This window comes from Neofelis nebulosa, chromosome 14 (genome assembly GCF_028018385.1).
Source record: "Neofelis nebulosa isolate mNeoNeb1 chromosome 14, mNeoNeb1.pri, whole genome shotgun sequence".
Taxonomy (NCBI): domain Eukaryota; kingdom Metazoa; phylum Chordata; class Mammalia; order Carnivora; family Felidae; genus Neofelis; species Neofelis nebulosa.
Window position 1 is genome coordinate 29,901,545 of NC_080795.1, and position 20,178 is coordinate 29,921,722.

Below are 20,178 nucleotides of genomic sequence, written 5' to 3' on the forward strand. Positions count from 1 at the left end.
ATTTGAAGAACTCCTTAGTCATATACCTGATCACTTACCTATCTGCAGATTCAAGTATATGTGTTCATTTTGAGGGCAAGGTTGTAATGTTTGAACTCATTTGGGGTGGTTTCTCTCTCTACATATCCCTGAGTGTAAATCATGAAAAATAATGTAATTTTTCTTTTTTGTGTCAAAATTAAGGAAATGCAAATTTATTTTTTATTATTTTTTTAATGTTTGTTTTTGAGACAGAGAGAGACAGAGCGTGAACGGGGGAGGGGCAGAAAGAGGGAGACACAGAATCTGAAGCAGGCTCCAGGCTCTGAGCTGTCAGCACAGAGCCCGACGTGGGGCTTCAACTCACAAACCGTGAGATCATGACCTGAGCCGAAGTCAGATGCTCAACCGACTGAGCCACCCAGGTGCCCCAAGGAAATGCAAATTAAAACTATGAGGAGATAACAATAAACCCCACCAGAATATCTAGAACTTAAAGAATGAATAGGGGCGCCTGGGTGGCTCAGTTGGTTAAGCTTCCACCTCTTGATTTTGGCTCAGGTCATGATCTCACGATTCGTAAGATCGAGCCTTGAGTGGGCTCAGCACTAATAGTGCTGAGCCTGCTTGGGATTCTTTCTCTCTCCCTCTCTCGCTGTCCTCCCAGGTGTGCATTCTCTCTCTCTCTCTCTCTCTCTCTCTCTCTCTCTCTGTCTCAAAATCAATAAGTAAACATTAAAAAAATAACTGAGAACATCAAGTGTTGACAAAGATGCAGAGCATTGCTGGTGATCTATACCTCTTTGGGAAAATTGTTTTGTATCTACAAGATTTGAACATATTCATACTCCATGACCCAGCAATTACTCCCCCGAGCAAACATCCAACAGAACTGCGTATGTACACCAAAACACAGTGAAAAATGTTTGAAGCAATATCATTTGTGACTGCCTTGTACTAGAAATATTTCAAACTTCTGTAAAGAGTCGAATGAACCAATCAATTGTGGTACATTTATACAATGGAATAACACACAGTAATGAAGGAAACACTGCTGTGCTCAACAACCATAATGAATCTCAAAAATGTAGTGTTGACCCATAGAAGCCTTAGACAAAATGATGCATAGTTTACAATTCCACATATATAAAATACGAAAACTGGAAAAAATTCTTCTGTGGCATTAAAACTCAGGGCAATTCAGACAGTTTAAATATGGCCTGGGAGGGGCATGACGATTTTCTGGGCTTCTCAGAATGCTTGGTTTCTTGACCTAGCTGGTGTTTACATGGATGTGTTCCCTTTGTGATAATTCAATAACCTGTACTTTTGCATACCTTTCTGAATGTATAATTCAATAAAAATGTTTATTTAAAAAACATGGCCTGGGCACCTGGATGACTCAGTTGGTTAAGCGTCCTACTCTTGATTTCAGCTCAGGCCATGATCTCATTGTTGGTGATATTGAGCCCAGGGTGGGGCTCTGTTCTGTGTGTGGAGCCTGCTTGGAATTTGCTCTCTTCCACTCTCTCTGCCTCTCTCTCTCTCAAAATAAATAAACATTAAAAAAAAAAAAATAAACATAGCCAACCATTAGGGTATAAACAAAAGATCTCACAGGCACTGCATTTTGGGGATATGATTATACGATCTGATACGGGTGGCATATCCTACAGATAGAAGTCCCCTTAAGAAAATCTGAAGCAAAGAAATCCATATTTACAAGACAAATTAACCAAGAGGAATGTTATTTAAGCAGTATTAAATACACCTTTTAAGAAATAATTCATTCTTTCATTGTGCATGAAAATGTCATGTGATTTTCAAATATTTTATTCCAATACTCAGAATCTATTATGTAATTTTTTTTAAGTAAACTAAGTATTCCACCCTACACCTCACCTCTCTCTTTTTTTTTTTTTTTTTACTGGCATATTTAGTTTATGAGATTCTAATGGAGCATCATCACCATCTTTAGTATCATCATCATTATCCCAGCGCATTTTCATCATGCTTAAGAGTAACAAAGAGCTTTTAGGAAGGCAAGTATTAGACTCACATTCTGCATTAGCAAACAGATTCAGACTGGCTAAGGTTGTTTTCATGTCGCACTCCTCATACGAGGTACAACTGCACCTTAGTCTAGTAGCCTCTCTTCATTAGCTCTTGAATCTGTCAACTTTCTTGATTTCAAGCCACATAGACCTACTCTGTTACCTCAAGTCAAAAAGAGAGGGGAAGGAAGGAAGTAAGAAGGAGAGAAAGAAAGAAAGAAAGAAAGAAAGAAAGAAAGAAAGAAAGGGCAAAGGGAAAGGAAAAGGAAAAGAAATGATGCGGAATCCATCTGGTCTTTGTGTTGTGCTGGGAAGACTCTGAAATCCAAAAAGATTCCTGCTCTGGATTCCACATCCCAGGAACGAGGCTCGATGGGTTGTTTGGGTTTTATGCCCACTCCCTGACTATCATAAGGGACCGGGAAGGATTTGAATCCCTTCATTCCTGAGAGGAGGCATTTAGCCTTGGAGAATTTCCCAAAAGGGATATTAGAGTTAAGAACTTCCCCTAATGGGATATTAGGGTGCTGCTGCTGATCAAGGTGAACGGGAGTCTGAGGGATGATGTAGGTAAGACACAAGGTTATAATCAAATTGACTGCACAGACATTTAAAGTTGCTTTGTAGACTGAACTGATTCTCAGTTGTTTTTTTTTTTTAATGTTTTTATTTATTTTTGAGACAGAGAGAGACACAGCATGAGCAGAGAAGGGGCAGAGAGAGAGGGAGACACAGAATGTGAAGCAGGCTCCAGGCTCTGAGCTGTCAGCACAGAACCCGACGTGGGGCTCGAACTCACGAATCGTGACCTGAGCCGAAGTCGGACGCCCAACCGACTGAGCCACCCAGGCGCCCCTGATTCTCAGTTTTAACTAGTGAAATACAAAATAAGGTTCATGTCAATTATCTTAAAGATTTAACAGGGTGAAAAGCAAATAGAGCAACAATAACAACAGAAAAGCTAATGGATATCTAAGAGAATATAAAACAGCAGTCAGTAATTCAGGGACTACTGGGTATTTACCCAAAGAATACAAAACCACTAATTCAAAAAGATCTGTGTGTCCCTATGTTTACTGCAACATTATTCACAATAACCAAGATAGGGAAGTAACCTAGGTGTCCACAGACAGAGGAATGGATAAAGAAGATGTGATATATATATTGGAATATTATTCAGCCATAATGAAGGGTGATATCTTGCCATTAGCAACAACAGGGATGGGCCAAGAGTATTACGCTAAATGAAATAAGTCGGATAAAGACAAATACCATAGGATTTTCCTCATATGTGGAATCTAAAAAAAAAAACAAAAAACAAAAAAAACACAAAAAAACCCAAATAAATGAATAAGCAACCAAAAAGTAGAATCAGACCTATACATACAGAGAACAAGGTTGTCTTGGGGATGGGCAAAATGGATGAAAAGGGTTGAGAGGTATAGGCTTCTAGTTACAGTATGAGTAAATCACAGGAATAAAAGATACAAGGAACACAGTCCATGATATGGTGATATCATTGCGTGGTGACAGATAGTAGCTATACCCGTGGTGAGCACAGCATAACACAGAGAGATGTTGAATCACTATGTTGTACACCTGAAACTAATGTAACATTGTGTGCCAACTATGCTCAAAAAAAAAATAAAAAAACAAACCAAAGCACAATGAAATAATGCAGTGGCCACAAAAGAGGTCAAGGCTGCAGCAATAGTTTAGGAAAACAGGTGGAATTTTAAAAGCATGTATTTGTTTGTACTTAGGGCTGGGAATATGTGAGTCTCCGATATAATTTTCAATATGATCAATATAGTTTTGAATATAATCATGGTTGAGATCATTGTGAATATTATTTTGCTGCAGCTGCCATGACAAAGACAAAGTGGCTGAAACAACAGAAACTTATTATCTCACAGTTCTGGAGACTAAAAACCCAAGATCAAGATGTCAGCAGTGTGGGTTCCTCGTTAGGACTTAGAGGGAGAATCTGTTCTTTGCTTCTCTCTCAGCTTCTTTGCCAGCTTTCCTGGCAATCGTTGGCATATCACCTGGATCTCCACCTTCATATGGTGCTCTCTATGTGTGTGCGTCTGTCTCTGTGTCCAAATCTCCTCTTTATATAAGTACAGAAGTCATGTCCACCCTAATGACCTTTGCATTCTGAGGTACTGGGGGTTAAGGTTTAAATATCTTTTAGGGAGACCTAATTCAACCCATAACAGGGAGGATGCTTGTTATCAATCAAGAGTAATACTTCGTAATTTAGAATATCTTTTTCTGGGGACCAGAAAGCATGTTCAACAATGCTTCATTATTAGGAACAGCTTGGTTTGTGAGAAGGTCAAGGATTTTACTAGGCTCAAATGACAACACCAAGGCTGCAAATACTATGCCCTGAGGTCGGACCTTTGTTAATTCTAAGTTCCCAATTTCATGTTTATTGCAAAACATAAAGTTCTTTCATTGAAAAGTATTGGCTTTGCTATTTAACACCTTTGTTTTATTTAGAGAATTCATCCCTTCATTTCAATCTGTTTTCCCAAACTTGAGGATTTTGCTATTGTTAGTAATTTTTGGTCCTTAAGTATGATATTGTTGGTAGGGAGGCTTCATAAGTTTAGAATTTTACAATGGCAGCTAACATTTATTAAAGCATTATCTAAAAAAATATTTTTTTTCTTAATGTTTGTTTATTTGTGACACAGAGACAGAGCATGAGTGGGGGAGGGGCAGAGAGAGAGGGGGAGACAGAATCCGAAGTAGGCTCCAGGCTCTGAGCTGTCAGCACTAAGCCCAACGCAGGGCTGGAACTCACAGACCACGAGATCATGACCTGAGCCGAAGTCGGAAGCTCAACCGACTGAGCCACCCAGGCGCCCCTATTAAAGCATTATTATGTGTGTCAGGAGCAGAGTAAAATCTTTATACAGATTATCTCGTTTAATTCTTGAATTATTCTCACTTTACGCATGAGGAAGCTGAGACTAGACAGTTCCATGGAAGTCAAGTTCTGTAGCTATTAATAGTGAGAAAGAGTGTGGATTCAGGCTGAGTCTAAAGTCCCACCATCATCATTATACAGGATTGCTAATTAAACAGTTTCAGTAAATTAAGATTACCCCCCAATCTGTCTTTCAGTTCCCTGCTCACAAAGGAGCAAGTTTTATTTATAACCAGAAATTATGTGAAACGCTTGCTGGGTAGTAACAGCCATGTTGCAGTCAACTGCTCTGCATATAATCATCTGGAGAAGAGCTAGAGAAAAGGCTGAAGGAGGCGAAGTGGGGGCTGGAAGGAAGGAGGGAGTCTATCCTGTCACTGGGAAGTTTTTCAGCACACACAGGACAGCTTGGGAGCGTTCTTGTCCTCTTCTTCCCAGACCCTCAGGAGGGATAGAAGGAATCTAGAAGGAATCTAGGTCTCAAAGGGGTCAGATCCTGGGCCAGTGCCTGAGGCTGACCAGCTGACAGCTGGCTCGGGAAAGTCAGAGGAAATAAGACTCGGTTGGAGTGTAAATATTGTGTTGGAATACTCTAGGTACAATCCTTTTATTATAAAATGGGTTATTTTTTCTTTGGACCCAGATTAGCACTTCTCTGGGCTATTTCATGTAAGACATTCGGTGTCGGGAAATGAATGTGTCTCTGCGCTCCATCCGCATCAAATTAAACTTCTGTTGATTTAAGGGGGAGATACGATTGCCTCAAATAAACTTTTATCTACCATGGTTGGCAAGGGATGAAAAAATAACACTGAATCCTTTTCTTTCCAAAGTCTGGAGAGAGTGGGGAGAGGGGGGGCGGGATGTACTAAAGTTTCTTTGGGCAAGCTTCAACTTTGGAGTGTGCCCCAGGTCTTACCCAGGAAATATGACACAACCAGAATGCACGAGCGTGCAAGAAGAAATTAATCTTAACGTCAGGAACGCTTTGCATTTGGAAATTCTCTATTTCAAAAAGCATCAGCTTACAAGAGGCCTGGCTACTTCCTTAAGCATCTTTGCAACCCAGCGTGTGATTTCCCTCCTATTCTAAAAGAAAGATGATTTGCTCTTTATCTCTTTTTCTCCCTGAGTGTGTGCACAGAAATTTCCGTGGCCTTCAGCAGATGGGCTTAAGAGCTATACAAAAAAAAAAAAAAAAATCCTTTATGATCTTTCAAACTTACTCTTTTTTTTTTTTTTTCCTCCTGGAATGTGCTGAGATGTCCCGAGCTGCCTGCTGTGTCAGGGAGTAAAATTGATGACCCAGTTGGATAGTGAATGGAGGATTCTCGACACCAGGTACCGGCCAGCCAACAGGACACAGGCTTGTCCCATGGCAGTAGCGAGCTGCGCTGCAGGCCAATAGCAAGGCTGCAAAATGGCCTGATCCAAACAGGAGCCAGTCCTGACTTCCTGGGCGGCCGGGGCAGTGAGGCAGAAAGCGGCTCTCACTGCTGACACTGCAAGTGCTCTCACAAAGCTCTGCCTGTTGGCTCTGGGCTAGACCTCCCACACCTACAGATAAAACAGAGGGAGATTAACTTGCATTAGAAACCAAGTGAATAACTTCAGAGGTAATTGTTTTTTAAATGCTCGTTTATCTAGATCCTGCTCTTCTTTTATTCAACTTCAAGGTATGCAAATATGACACCTTGTGATACTTCTAGTCCTGTGCAATGTGTGCTAAAATGGCTGCTGGCCTCTGGGTCTAGATCTTAGTTAGCTCTCAATCAATTAGCAGGAAGTATGCAAAACAAAGTATATGTGGAGGGGAGACGTGGCCATGCTGACTGGGGAGGGTGTTATGGATGAGTGTTCGCAAACTGAAACCACGGTTTCTTCCTTTACTCTTGGCCCCGCCCCCTCGGTGATCTTAAGCCTGAAGCAGGTACTTAGTTTCCTGGTAACAACCACCAAGGAGATACAGGGTGGCCTAACCCTGTTTCTTCTGAATTGTCATTTTAACATCTTTAATTTGGAAGTGCCTCTGTCATCTGTTAGGCTAACCGAAAAAGCGTTATACATTTGTGTTATGATATCAAAAGGCAGGCACTTTGGGATAATTAGATACAAAGTGCTAAATTACTTACAGAGTATCACCGATATTCAGTAAGTGCTGTTGAATTTTCCAACAGAGCCTTTTATTACCTTCACATTATGACTTTACGTCTATTCAAAAAAAAAAAAAGGGAAAGAAAAAGGCAAAAGAAAAGACTGAATGTTGGAGTTACTATTGTGCCGTGCTTCTGAACTTAAACTCTTGGAATGATTGCCTTTGCTGCGAATCTTACTAGGTAAGCAAAGTTAACTTCCATGTTCCTGAATTCTCCCTTTGCAAAATGGTATTTAGGCCATCTCATGTTAACCATCTAGTTCAAACCTATTTTGGAAGCCAGTTACATAGAAGTAAACTTTAAAAGATTAATATTCAGAAAATGATGATCCCTTTACTCCAGAAAATGAGAGTGCTCCGTGTAGCCAAAAGGGAGGCCCTTCTGCTCCTCTCCCCTCTGCATTTATGTTCAGAGTGAGGAAGCGCATTTCTCCTCAGAGGACAGTGCAGAAAACAGCATGAGGAAGTCCTGGGCCAGGGAAACCGTTCATGACAGTGAAGTATGAGTGGGGAAATGTTGGTACTGTTCTCTGTCCCAGCTTCTGACTCCCTGACCCCAGGCAGGAAGGCACTCTCTCTAACTGCACTTCTTTTTTTTTTAACGTCTGTCACAGGGAAAGGCTTCTCCCTTAACTGTGTGTACATGGCATCTCAAAAACAACCATTTCTAAGTTCTCCGTATTCTGAAGGAGAACCGTTCTGATTCCTTCATTCTCTGTGCAGATGCTCCCAATGATTTTATGTCTCGACTCACTTCATGGAGGTCCTAAATATTGGGAAATCTCTTATATAGTGCATGTAAATTAAACCCGTCGAGAGAAATCTCATGCACACAACCTTTGGTACACATTACTCAACACAATTTGCCTTGGGCATGTCAGGGACTGGGATAATGTTGCATTGGGAAATACTGCACCAATGTGATAAGGACTCACATGCTTTCTCAAGGAGTCCCTGTTTCTAGGTTAGAGATTATAACTAAGTAACTGAATAAAAGGCTGAAAAGACATTAAGGGAAATAAGCTTTCAGAGTATTTGTAGAGAATGATTCTTTACAAACTCCTATAAAATTAACTATTATGTTCATAATGATTTCATGAAGGATGTGATCTCTGGCAACATATGTTTCAGAAATGCAGCTGCCAGGGTGCCTGGGTGGCTCAGTTGGTTGAGCGTCCTTTTCGTGTCTCGTCATGATCTCATGGTTGTGGGGTGATGGGATTGAGCCCCACGTTGGGCTCTGCCCTGGGCACGGTGCCTGCTTGGGATTCTCTCTCTCCCTCTTTCTCTGCCCTTCCCCCAATTGCACCCGTGATCTCTCACTCTCCTCTCTAAAAAAAAAAAAAGGGAGAGAAGAGAGGAGAAGAACAACTGCCTTAGCCGAATCAGCTGGCTAGGCCCTCAGCAGCTATTTTTTTTTTAATGTGCCTCCAACCATAAGAATTTGCCATGGTTAGTAATTATAAATCATAAGACATTAGTAAAATTGGAGCAATGGTAAGAGATGACCCATAAGCTAGCTTTTATGTTGTGAAAATAAGGAGATTTTAAAGCTTAATCTTATCTGTGTGTCAGTCGTAGCGCATATAAGTACAAATGACTCAGATAAAGCAGCAAGCCACAAGGACTCACTCGGTCATGAGTAACACGTATAACTCAACCCCAGGGTTTCACTTCTAAGTTTGAGATCAGGTTTCTTGAAGGAAGTGTGGTCAGGTCAGATATACCAAGGGTAAGAAAGAAAGTCAACTTGGGAAGGGGGTGGTTTTTATAGGCAAGAGGGTTGCTACCATTATTATTAAGCATCATGCATGATTCCTAGCACTTTGCATGTCTGATTCTACATACTCATCTCAGTAACTCTATGAAGTTGGTACAATTATCTCTATGTCTCAGATGCCTACCATCGGGGAAGTTAGGTAAATTTTGCAAAGTCTCACAGACCATAAATGCCTCCGGAGAGTCCCAGACCATTCTGATTCCAGATCCCTGAGCGCGTGCTTCTGTTGCCCCTCCTCTAGGTGGACGTCAAAGGCACTCAGTAAAGGGGAAATGAGATCCCAGTATGGCTGCCCAGCTGATGTGTGAATGAATAGAGGGAAAAATCTCACGGCTGGGGTCTAGAAAACACACGAATTCTACTCACCCGTCTTTAAACCAACCCAGTCCCTGCAAGAAACCACTGTTATGCTGAGTGTTAGCCCACCCAGGCCCTGGAATTCATGCAAACTCCAATTTCATCCTATTCCACTGACCTTGTTTAGCATCTCATCTCTGGCTCCCAGTCACTGCCTTTCACCTCCTTACGTTCTTGGCTTCTGTCACACCTTTCCAGTTTCTCCTCCATTTACTCCCTTGGAAGGGATTCTGTGACTCTGGTTTTTGTGTTTCAGCTTCTGCCTTTCACTCTTACATGGGGCAGGCCTGCTCATCACACAGATCTCTGTCATGGGAAGGATACCACACTATGTTCAGAAGAGTTTGTTTCTGTTAATGTTTATTTCTTTATTTTCAGAGAGAGAGGGAGAAAGAGAGCATATGCGCATGAGCAAGGGAGGAGCAGAGAGAGAGAGGGAGAAAAAGCACCCCAAGCAGGATTTGCATTGTCAGCACAGAGCCCAACTCAGGGCTCAATCTTACAAACAGAGGTCACAATCTGGCCAAAATCAAGAGTTGTGTACCTAATTGCCTGAGCCACCCAGGCGCTCCTAGAAAAGAATATATTTTTAATTTGTTTATTTTTGAGAGACAGAGCACAAGCAGGGGAGGGGCAGAGAGAGAGGGAGACACAGAATCCGAAGGAGGCTCCAGGCTCTGAGCTGTCAGCAGACAGCCAATGTGGGGTTTGAACCCATGAACCGTGAGATCATGACCTGAGCCAAAGTCAAACACTTAACCAACTGAGCCACCCAGATGTCCTGAAAAGTATATTTAAATCATTAGTAACTCTATTTGGACATTTTTTAAGAAGTTGTTAAGCCGTTACATTTAAACCTGGTAAAATCATTTTATTTAATTTTATTAATTTTATTATTTTTTGGTAAATCAGTAAATTTGTTTGTTTTTTTGTCAGTTTGATCATTTGGCAACTAATTCTTTCCTCATTTCCTGACCAGGAGCTGGGGAGTGACGGCTGAACAAGGCTCAGCCCAGCGGCTTCCTTCCTAATGTTAGGCTATACTTCCTGGAAGAACAGGAGGAATTCCTGAGAGTCAGACCCTGGGGACAATGTGGAACTGTAAGGCACACAAAGAGGCATTCCATCAGGTGGCGGGAAGGAGTAGGTCTAATTGCCTACAGTCCAGTAGGCTCTGAATATTCTTGTTATTTTAGGACGACTCCCACGACGCTTCCCAGGAATGGGGCTGCAGCGCGTCCCCCTCCAAGTCATTCAGAAAGAGGCAGAATTTAGAGGCATTTAAATCACTGAGTTCCCTTTCCTTACAGGGGTCCTAGATGAGCGTGCCAAGAAGTAACAGTTTAAAAGGAATGGCTTAACAACTTTTATAAAAATGTCCAAATATAGTTATGATGGTTACATACATTTTTCTGAGCTCAATTAACATTTAACATTCAAACATTTCAAGGTGCCTCAGTGGCTCAGTCAAGTGCCCAAGGTGGCTCAGTCAGTTAAGCGTCTGGCTCAAGTCATGATCTCATGGTTTGTGAGACTGAGCCCTGGATCAGGCTCTGTGCTGACAGTGCTGTGTTTGCTTGGGATTCTCTCTCTCTGAGCCCCACCTCCCCGCCCCCCCCCCCCCGCCCCCATCTCTGCTCCTTCCAGCTCATATGCTCTCTCTCAAAATAAATAAATAAAAGTATATATTTTTAGCATTTCAAGTGGAAAAATTTCAGTTTATATTTATTTTTGTTTCATAATTTTAAACATCTTGCTGAATCACTACATTGTACACCCAAAACTAATGTAACACTATATGTTAACTACACTGGGATTAAAATTAAAAAAAAAATTAAAACATCATTCTCATTTTACTAACATTTTAGCATCTAAATTTTCATATTTCTCGGGTTTCTAAGTAGTTTTCTTATCTTTCCCTTATAATTTTACATCATGATTAAATATCAAATTAATTTAAATAGCAGATTAATCACAAATCATCCAATCCATTACAGTGTTCCCTTCTAAGTATCCTTGCTTTCTTCCTGTTGATTTGAGAAGTTTTATATTTTTAAGTTGAAACTTTTTGCAAATTGCTACCCAATTTTCTGTTTCTGAAATTCTTGTTAGAAACCAAAATATCAGAAAAAAAAATAGAAAAGAAAGAAACCAAAATGTCAGCATTTTATCTCTGCTAGGACTCTTGGATAATTCTGATTTATTTCAGATGACCTGTAAATTAAATTTAAATTTTTAATTTAATGAAAATTCAACTGAATGCTAATTATAAATGAATTCTAAGTAAAATTTGAATTTTCTGCGTTTTAAAATTTAAATTAGCTAAAAATCACTTCCTAAAAATCTAAATTAAGTTTGACATGCCATTTGAGGAATTGGTAAAATAATCCTAAATGTGGTTAAATTTTCAAAAAATAGTCACATACAGAATGGCAAAATCGTTGATGGAAAATGTGGTTCATATTGGTACTTTTAGTGAATTTGGGACTTGTTACCATTTTAACATTCAATTAGGATTGTTTTATCAGGTGGCCCCCAAGTTTAGTTTGGCCAATATTCTTTTGTATATTTGTATATATCAAAAGAATATATTTGATTAAGTGTAATTAAAATCAAATATTAGTATTAAAACTGGTGAAAATTGCAGTTTGTAAATTTTGGTCCTTCTACAAATTGATTATTTCAAGAACTGATTTTTAGTGGATTTGCCTACCTTTGTCTCTTAAGACTCTGTAGTTAAAAATACAAACAAAAGCATCAATAACAATGGCAACATCTATTCTAAACAGACAGTGAGCCAGTGCTGTCTGTGCCAGGTACTCTGCGGAAGTTGTCTTCCTTGAACCCACACAACTTTTTGAATTAGGTATTATTATTACCATTTTATACAGAAGGGATCTGAGGATCAAAAAGGTTAGTAACGTGGGGCGCCTGGGTGGCTCAATCGGTTAAGTGTCAGACTTCAGCTCAGGTCATGATCTCACAGTTCATGAGTTCAAGCCCCGCGTTGGGCTCCGTGCTGACCCCTCAGAGCCTGGAGCCTGCTTCGGATTCTGTGTCTCCCTCTCTCTCTGCCTCTCCTCCGCTTGTGTTCTGTCTCTCTCAAAAATAAACAAACATTAAAAAAAAAAAAAAAGTAATGTAAATTGCCCCGAGGAGGCAGAATTAGGACTGCTTGTCTCAAGGGCCAAGTTGCCTCGTGTAGCTGCCAAGCTGTGAAATGAAAGATGGAAGCTGCCCACCTCTGCCCTAGAACTACAGAGCGGAGATGAGGAAAGACGTTGCTCCCATTTCACTGCCTGGATGGAAAGAGCTCAGCATCTCCACAGATTGCAGCATTTGGGGCAAATAGCAAGTGGGCTGGGAAGATGGCCAGCCCACTGTTCAGGGAGTAGGAGCAGCAGCAGAGATGACACAGGTGATGGGTCTGGTCCAGGCACCCAGTTGGCGGCGGGGCCAGGCGGCGGCATCCGTTGGCGGTGGCTGCAGCTTCGCCTTCAGCACAGCCGGCTGACCGCTGTTGCCTGGCTCCACAGTACGGTTCTCCATTTCCTCCTGTCAGACCATTATGCCTCTCAGATACAAAGGAATGGGCTGTTGCTCTTAATGCAGCCTGGCACTTGTTGCTCTCTGGAATAATGCCAGTCGGCCCTGCATGGGCTGATACGAGAAGATTTCTTGTATTATGACCTCAAAGCTTGAAACTGAAGGGCATGTGCAAATTCAGCTCAAGGGATCCCGCTATAGGGGTCATCAGAACAAGAGGGATGGAACGGTTCTGTCGTCTAGCAAACTTTTTTGGGGTAGATTGGAATGAGATGTGTAAGGGCTAAGCTATTGTACGAACCTCAGCTCACTATTCATTCCAGCTGGCAAATACCCCTCTTCCTCCTCCCTTTTCTGCCCCTTCTATAACTTTCACTAACCAGCCTGGAGTGATTATCCTGAATTTTTCTACTCCAGTGACAGATCTGGGTGTAACCCGTGATTGCTACATACTCTATCATACCTGCCACATACATGCTGCTTCCTTTTCCCATTGTAGCTTCAGGAGGAACGGGGCTTGAGAAGGAAGAGATGGGCAACTTGGAAGATTTCCTTTTCTTTCTGCTTGGGATGACATGATACCTTATCAGATTATTTTTCTTATCCAATCCCTCATCTCCTATCCTTCTCAGATTTAATGTCTCTAGTTAGTGAGATGTCAAGTTTATATACATAATATACATAAGCCTATTTTTTTAAAATTTACAGTTTGTGGTTTTTAATACATTTTCAAGTTTGTACAACCATCACCACTATCTAATAACAGAACATTATCAGAACCCTATAAAGAAACTATTTCTGGGTGGCTCGGTTGTTTGAGCATCTGACTTTTGGTTTCAGCTCAGGTCGTGATCTCTTGGTTTCGTGGGTTCGAGCCCCACAAAGGGCTCTGTCTATGCTGACAGCACAGAGCCTGCTTGGGATTCTGTCTCTCCCTCTCTCTCAGCCCTTATCCCACTTGTGCTGTCTCTGTTTCTCTCAAAAATAAATAAATAAATTTTTAAAAATAAAAAATAAAAAAAGGGATGTCTGGATGGCTCAGTCAGTTAAGCATCCGACTTCAGCTCAGGTCATGATCTCAAGGTTCGAGGGTTTGGGCCCTGCTTCAGGCTCTGTGCTGACAGCTCAGAGCCTGGAGCCTGCTTCAGATTCTGTGTCTCCCTCTCTTTCTCTGCCCCTCCCTTACTCATGTTCTCTCTCTCCTTCAAAAATACACATTAAAAAAAATTTTTTTAAGTAAAAAAAGAAACTCTGTTTCTCTAAATTCATATTCACGTCCCTTCCCAAGCCCCTGGCAACTTCTCATCTACTTTCCATCCCTATAGATTTGCCTATTCTGGACACTTCATAAAAATAGAATCACAATATATGACCTTTTGTATCTGGCTTCTTTTACTTAACTTGATGTTTTCTATGCTCATCTGCATTGTAGCCTTCATGGCTACATAATATTTGTATGGCTTTGTATGGCTAAATAATATTCCATTGTATGGATATACAACATTTGTTTATCCTTTTATCAGTTGATGGAAATTTCAGTTGTCTCCACATTTTGGCTACTATGACCACTAATGCTGTCATCATGTATGGGATTGTGTGGACATGTTTTCACTTCACTTGGGTAATACCTAGGAGTGGTATTGTTGGGTCATATGGTGCTCCATGTTTAAATTTATAAGGAACTACTAAATTGTTTTCCCCAGTGGCTGCATCATTTTTCATTCCCACTAGCAATGGTACATAGTGTGGCCAGTTAATAAATTAATGCCAAGTAAAGGCAAGTAAGTTATTGAAATGAGAAATGGGAAAACGTCATTAGTGTGTGATATAAAAATGAAAAAAAAAATTACAGTTAGTGACTACAAGACCAGAAATGAGATGGTGTTGCTTAAAAGGAGATATAAGAAAACATCTCGATTAATTGCATGTAAGTGCACAAAGTGTGATTTGTACAGGCAACACTAAGCTAGGAAGCTGCCTTCCACATGTAAGAACAAAATACTAGGAGAAGAAAGGATATCCTGAAATATTCAAGGAAGCTTCCTTGTACTATTGACCTGAGAAATGACAATAGGGGTTGTAAGGAAGAGAGACTTTAAATGTTTGTGAACTATTTTTGTCAAAATTCCTTGGGTGAATAAAAGAAATCTATATAAATGATGGAGATCTCTGATCCATTTAGGAAATGGAAAACAATGTCCAACGGTAAGAGTTAGACAGATCCAAATTGATACAGAAGTGTTGGAAAATTCCACAACCTCCTGAATAGGAGTAAGTAACAGTATGTCAGTGGAACACGGAGGTAGAATGATTTAATCAAAACAGTCATCAAATTTTTACCCCTATACCCAGGGGGAGCAGTCTTTCACAGGTGTTTTATTCATTCATAGATAGAATCACCTAGAAAGGAAATAGTTTCTGAGATAAATATGAAGAATTTTAATCTGATTAGAATTACTTATGTATTTTGGTTGGTCTGGGGCATTAGTCTTAGCTATCAGGATGTTCTGCATAAAGTTCTCAGAAATTAATAGGAATTAATACATTAAGTCAGATCTATGATCATCTGGAACAGGCTTATACTCCCTGTTAAGACCACAGGGATGGTTTGTGGGATGGCAATTGAGCTTCTGGCTCTCAACCAGGAAGATTAGAAGCAACTTAGAACTCTTTCTAGTTACTTTCAGAGCCCAGTGTTGTATCTGTCACCCCAGCTTTATATAAGCCTTTTACAAAATTCCGTTATATTTTGACTTGCCACCCATATTTGTTGAGACTGGATTTCACTACATGTTAGGGTCCTGGAAAACCAATGGCTTAACCAAGATAGAACTTCATTTCTTTCAAGTAAAGTTCAGGGGTATGCAATGCAGGGTTGATAAGGTAGCACTGATCCATGGTGTTCTCAGGGACTCAGCCTCATCCTAGTTTACCAGGTTACCTTCACTTGTGTGTGCCCTTACCCTCAGGTACAGACATCACATTTGTGTTCCGGGAAGCAGAAAGGAGGAAGGGATGAGACGGCAACAGGGGTGCCCGAGCTCATTCATAAGGAGTACTAGAGATGCTGTCAGAGAAAACTTCCACTTACATATCATTGGCCAAAACATGGTCATGATCGTATGACCACACCAAACAACAAGGGAGACTGGGAAATACATTTTTAATTTCCTAAACTATCTGCCCAGAAAAAAAATGGAGTTTTCCATTTTTGGCACTTTATCTCAATTATGATAAAGGGAGAACAAATACTGGGGGGACAGACTACGTTATTTGCCATGCCACAGTTTGGAAGTCAAGTGTTAGTCTGAGTTGTGTAATGTAATTCTTCCTTCCAATTTCCCTACATTTGAGCTTCAGCATTGCCTCCTGCTTCTAATGTAACTGGCTTTATGTTGGATAAGAAGTAACTTAAAGGTCGCTGAGGGTTCTGGTTATGGAATGGGAACTAGATAGGGGTGCACTAAGTGGAATTAACTCTGTGTAATGAGGTTCCCTCTCAATGTCATGCTTTTTTTTCTTTTAATTTTAGAGAGAGAGTGAGCAGGGGAGAGAGGCAGAGGGAAAGAGAGAGAATCTTAAGCAGGATCACCGTGTCAGCGCCTAGCCTGACATGGGGCTCAATCCCATGACCTACAGTCGGTCGCCTAACTGACTGAGCCACCCAGGCAGCCCAATATCATGCTATTGTTATTGAATGGTTTCACTCACCGCTCATGTATTCTTCCTGTGATTATCAGCTTTAGTTATTTAACTTTAAACAAATTACCAAATCTAACTATTCACAAATCATCTTTCTGCATTGATTCCTAAACTCTGTTATCCATATTTACATGACAGTCATCTCTACATCACTGTTAACATTTTGGGTGCTCTCCTTTGGACCTTCTGAAGCATAGATGTTTCTCTTTTGGTAACTGTTAGAACTGAGTGAATAAGCTTTGCCTCAATGGAGACAGAGAAACACTTTGGATAATTAAAATTCACCAATTTGGCCAACTTAAGGATCATCCAAAGGAAATATCCTCTGTGGTCCATCAGATGGAAACAGAAAATGTCATTTAAAACATGGGACTATAGCTAATAATATTCCATGTATATTTTAAAGTTGTTAAGACAGTGGATCTTAAAAGTTTTCATCACAAGAAAAATAAGTATGTATGGGATTGATGGGGGTGGTGGTTAGGAGGGTGAGGAAAATGGGTGATGGGCATTGAGAAGGGCCCTTGTTGGGATGAGCACTGGGTGTTGTATTTAAGTGCTGAATCATGGGAACCTACTCCTGAAGCCAAGGCTACACTGTGTTAGCTAACTTGACAATAAATAAATAAAAAGTTTTAAAAAGTATGTATGGTTATAGATGTTAATGACACATTACTGTGATCATTTTGCAGTATACACACATATCAAATTATGTTGTACATCTGAAGCTAATATAATGTTACATGCCAATTTTATCTCAATCAAAAGTAAATAACATGAAAAATGGGGATATAATTACAGGAGATTTGATACTGAAACATCATAAATGTTGAAGTCTTTCTTCAGGTGCTGATTAAATTAGATCACCAAGTTAGAAAAAAGAAAACCAGTCCATTAAAACTATATAAATATAAGAATGATAGTTGAGGAACAGAATTATACTTAAATATTATCCACCCAAATCTTTTTATTTTATGGATGAGGTTACTGAGATCCAGGGCAGTGAGCTGGAAACACTCATGAAATTAATTAGAAACTTCTTGGGGGGAAAATTTCAATTTTTGCCATTATTGAATAATAGTCACCTGTAAACATAAGATTTGGTCAGAATCTCACAAATAATTTAAAATAATGTAAATTACTGATAAATGGGAAAAGTTATTAAAGTGAATCTTGGAGCAAATCCCTAAGCTCCTAAAAATGAGGGAAAGACTTATTCATAAAAATGACAGAGTTCGGAGGGTGATATTGACATTTAAAAATAATAGTGTCTTATTTGTGCATTCAAAAGAGCAGTCAGTATTTAAGTATGGCTATCTAACTACTTAAATTTAAATGCAAAACAAAACAGAAACCTTTCCCCAATCATTTACTTCTTACACTTTCAGCTTTCCATAGTTTGATGGGCAAGATACCAATTTTGTGTGTGAAATCTAATGAGGAAACTCACCAACTTGGCCATCAGGACACCTATAGCTAACAATTATAAGTAATATTTAGTCCCGTTTATTTCTCCATTAGCTTCTTGGTTTCAATATATTCTTCCAAAGGAACATTTTAGAAATATTTTGTCTTCTTCTGTTGGTTAGAGAGCATTTTCCTTCTTGTTTCATTTGGGTGATGAAGAAAACGATCACTATGATGTACTTAACAGACCACAGAAAATCTAACCATGAAGCTAAAATAATTGCTGACTTTTTAAATTTAATTTTTTAAGAGAGATCATGAGCAGAGAAGAGAGACAGAAGGAGAGAGGAAGGAAAGGAAGGAAGGAAAGGAAGGAAGAGAGAGAGAGAGAAAGAGAAAGAGAAAGAGAAAGAGAGAAAGGAAGGAAGGGAGGGAGGGAGGGAGGGAGGGAGGGAGGAAGGAAGGAAGGAAGGAAGGAAGGAAGGAAGGAAGGAAGGGAAAGAGAGAGAAAGAGTCTTAAGCAGGCTCCATGCTCAGCATGGTCTCTGACTTGGGGCTTGATCTCACCACTGTGAGACTGTGACCTAAGCCTAAACCAAGAGTCTGACACTCTACCCACTAAGCCATCCAGGCACCCCCAAAATTGCTGACTTTTTATCATTTTTGCATCTTCCATAAAATGTGGAAAAAGACAATACTAATTCCTGTCATTGCTTTGTGTCCCTATCAATATGTTCAGAAAACTCAAGCCAGTGCACTAAAGATGTAGTTCCTGGTTCTCTTGAAAGGCTTCTCTGTCAATTTTGCTGCTGTGGCCATTCATCTACCTTAAAATTCCTAAACTGAAATGGAAGAGTTATTGTAAGTTGATATTAAGATATAATAGCCTTTAAAATACATTACCACTTTCTTAACAAATGTTACCAGTATTGGAAAATAAAAGAAGAAACAAAAAAAAAAAAAAAATAAGAACAGAAGAACGTTCTGTAGGATCTGTGGTTGGTTTGCTCATTCCTTCTCTCTCCCTGTTTTTTCCTTCCTTCCTTTCTTCCTTGTTTCCTTCCTTCCCTCCCTCCCTTTCCTTCCTTCCCTCCCTTTCCTTTCCTTTCCTTTCCTGTGGACTCACTTAAAAGACAGCAAATGCTGTGGCGAAAAAAGAAACAAAAATGAGTGCTAGCTGGTTTTTAAAGTATAATTTCTTGCTTAATTGAAGACTGGTATCAATTGAACGAATTCTAAAGTACAGGGCGATCTTCATGCCGTTGAATCCAGGGGAAGAAGCTGAGTTATATTGGTTTTTGCAATAGTTATGTGTGGAGATGGCTTATTTCACTTTGTCTTGATATCTTCGTCCCAGAATTCCTGTGAGAACTCAGACATTATTAAAATCCAGTCTATTACACATAGATGAAAAATCACAAAATCTCTACTATCAACTAGGTTTGGGGTATGTGTGTTTCATTATAAGCATCTTGGACTCAGCACCTTTCCAGCCATTTTGGGTAAAGCCCTTTTAGCTGGATTACTCACTGACTTTATACACAAAAATGCAAGAAACCTGACATTCTTGGTGGATAACTTCGATTAATTATCCCCTCTAAACTTGTCCTCCCTCATTGGATCTGTTCTAACAGGTGTCTTTGTCTTTATTATTTATGAATGGGATTATATGGCATCATAGATATTGAGTCAGTCTCCCTCTCCCTCTCCCTCTCCCTCTCCCTCTCCCTCCCCCTTTCCCCCTCCCTCCCTCTTTCTGGAGCATGAATTATTGCCAAATAGGGAATTATCAAATCATAGTGATTGTTTCAAGTCTCAGAGATGTTTCACCCTGAGCTAACTTGTTTCTTTCTTTGTGCCTTACACAAAAGAGGAAATAGCCCAGAAGGTCTCAGACTTGAATTGCTTCTTTGAACCACATGGAGAGCAGCCTCTTTAAGTTGAAAAATACATGAAACTTTTAACTGAAGTTTGCCCTCACTGATAAACACATGATTCTTCCTTTTTCCTTTGTGGGGGGTGCCTGCTTAGATAAATCCTTCTTTGTTGTATTGGTTTTAATGACTAATTTTTGCTTGAATTTTTTTCTCTCTTAAAAATACTCAATGCACATGATAAAAACTTCAAGCATTATAAAGTGTATATAGTTAGTTTCCTTCTACCCCCTGAAACCCAGACCTCTAGCTCGTCCCTTGAGAGGGATGTGTCTAATGCTTCCTGCCACATGGAGAAAATTTTCCATTTCTTCACTGTGGAT

The 20,178-nt window shown here is 40.0% G+C and overlaps 1 long non-coding RNA gene across 1 annotated transcript in view; it reads left to right on the forward strand.

The window, feature by feature from the left end:
* Window positions 1-20,178, forward strand: part of LOC131495139 (uncharacterized) — a 318,187-nt gene that overhangs the window by 33,378 nt on the left and 264,631 nt on the right. The gene's annotated exons all lie outside the window — the stretch shown is intronic.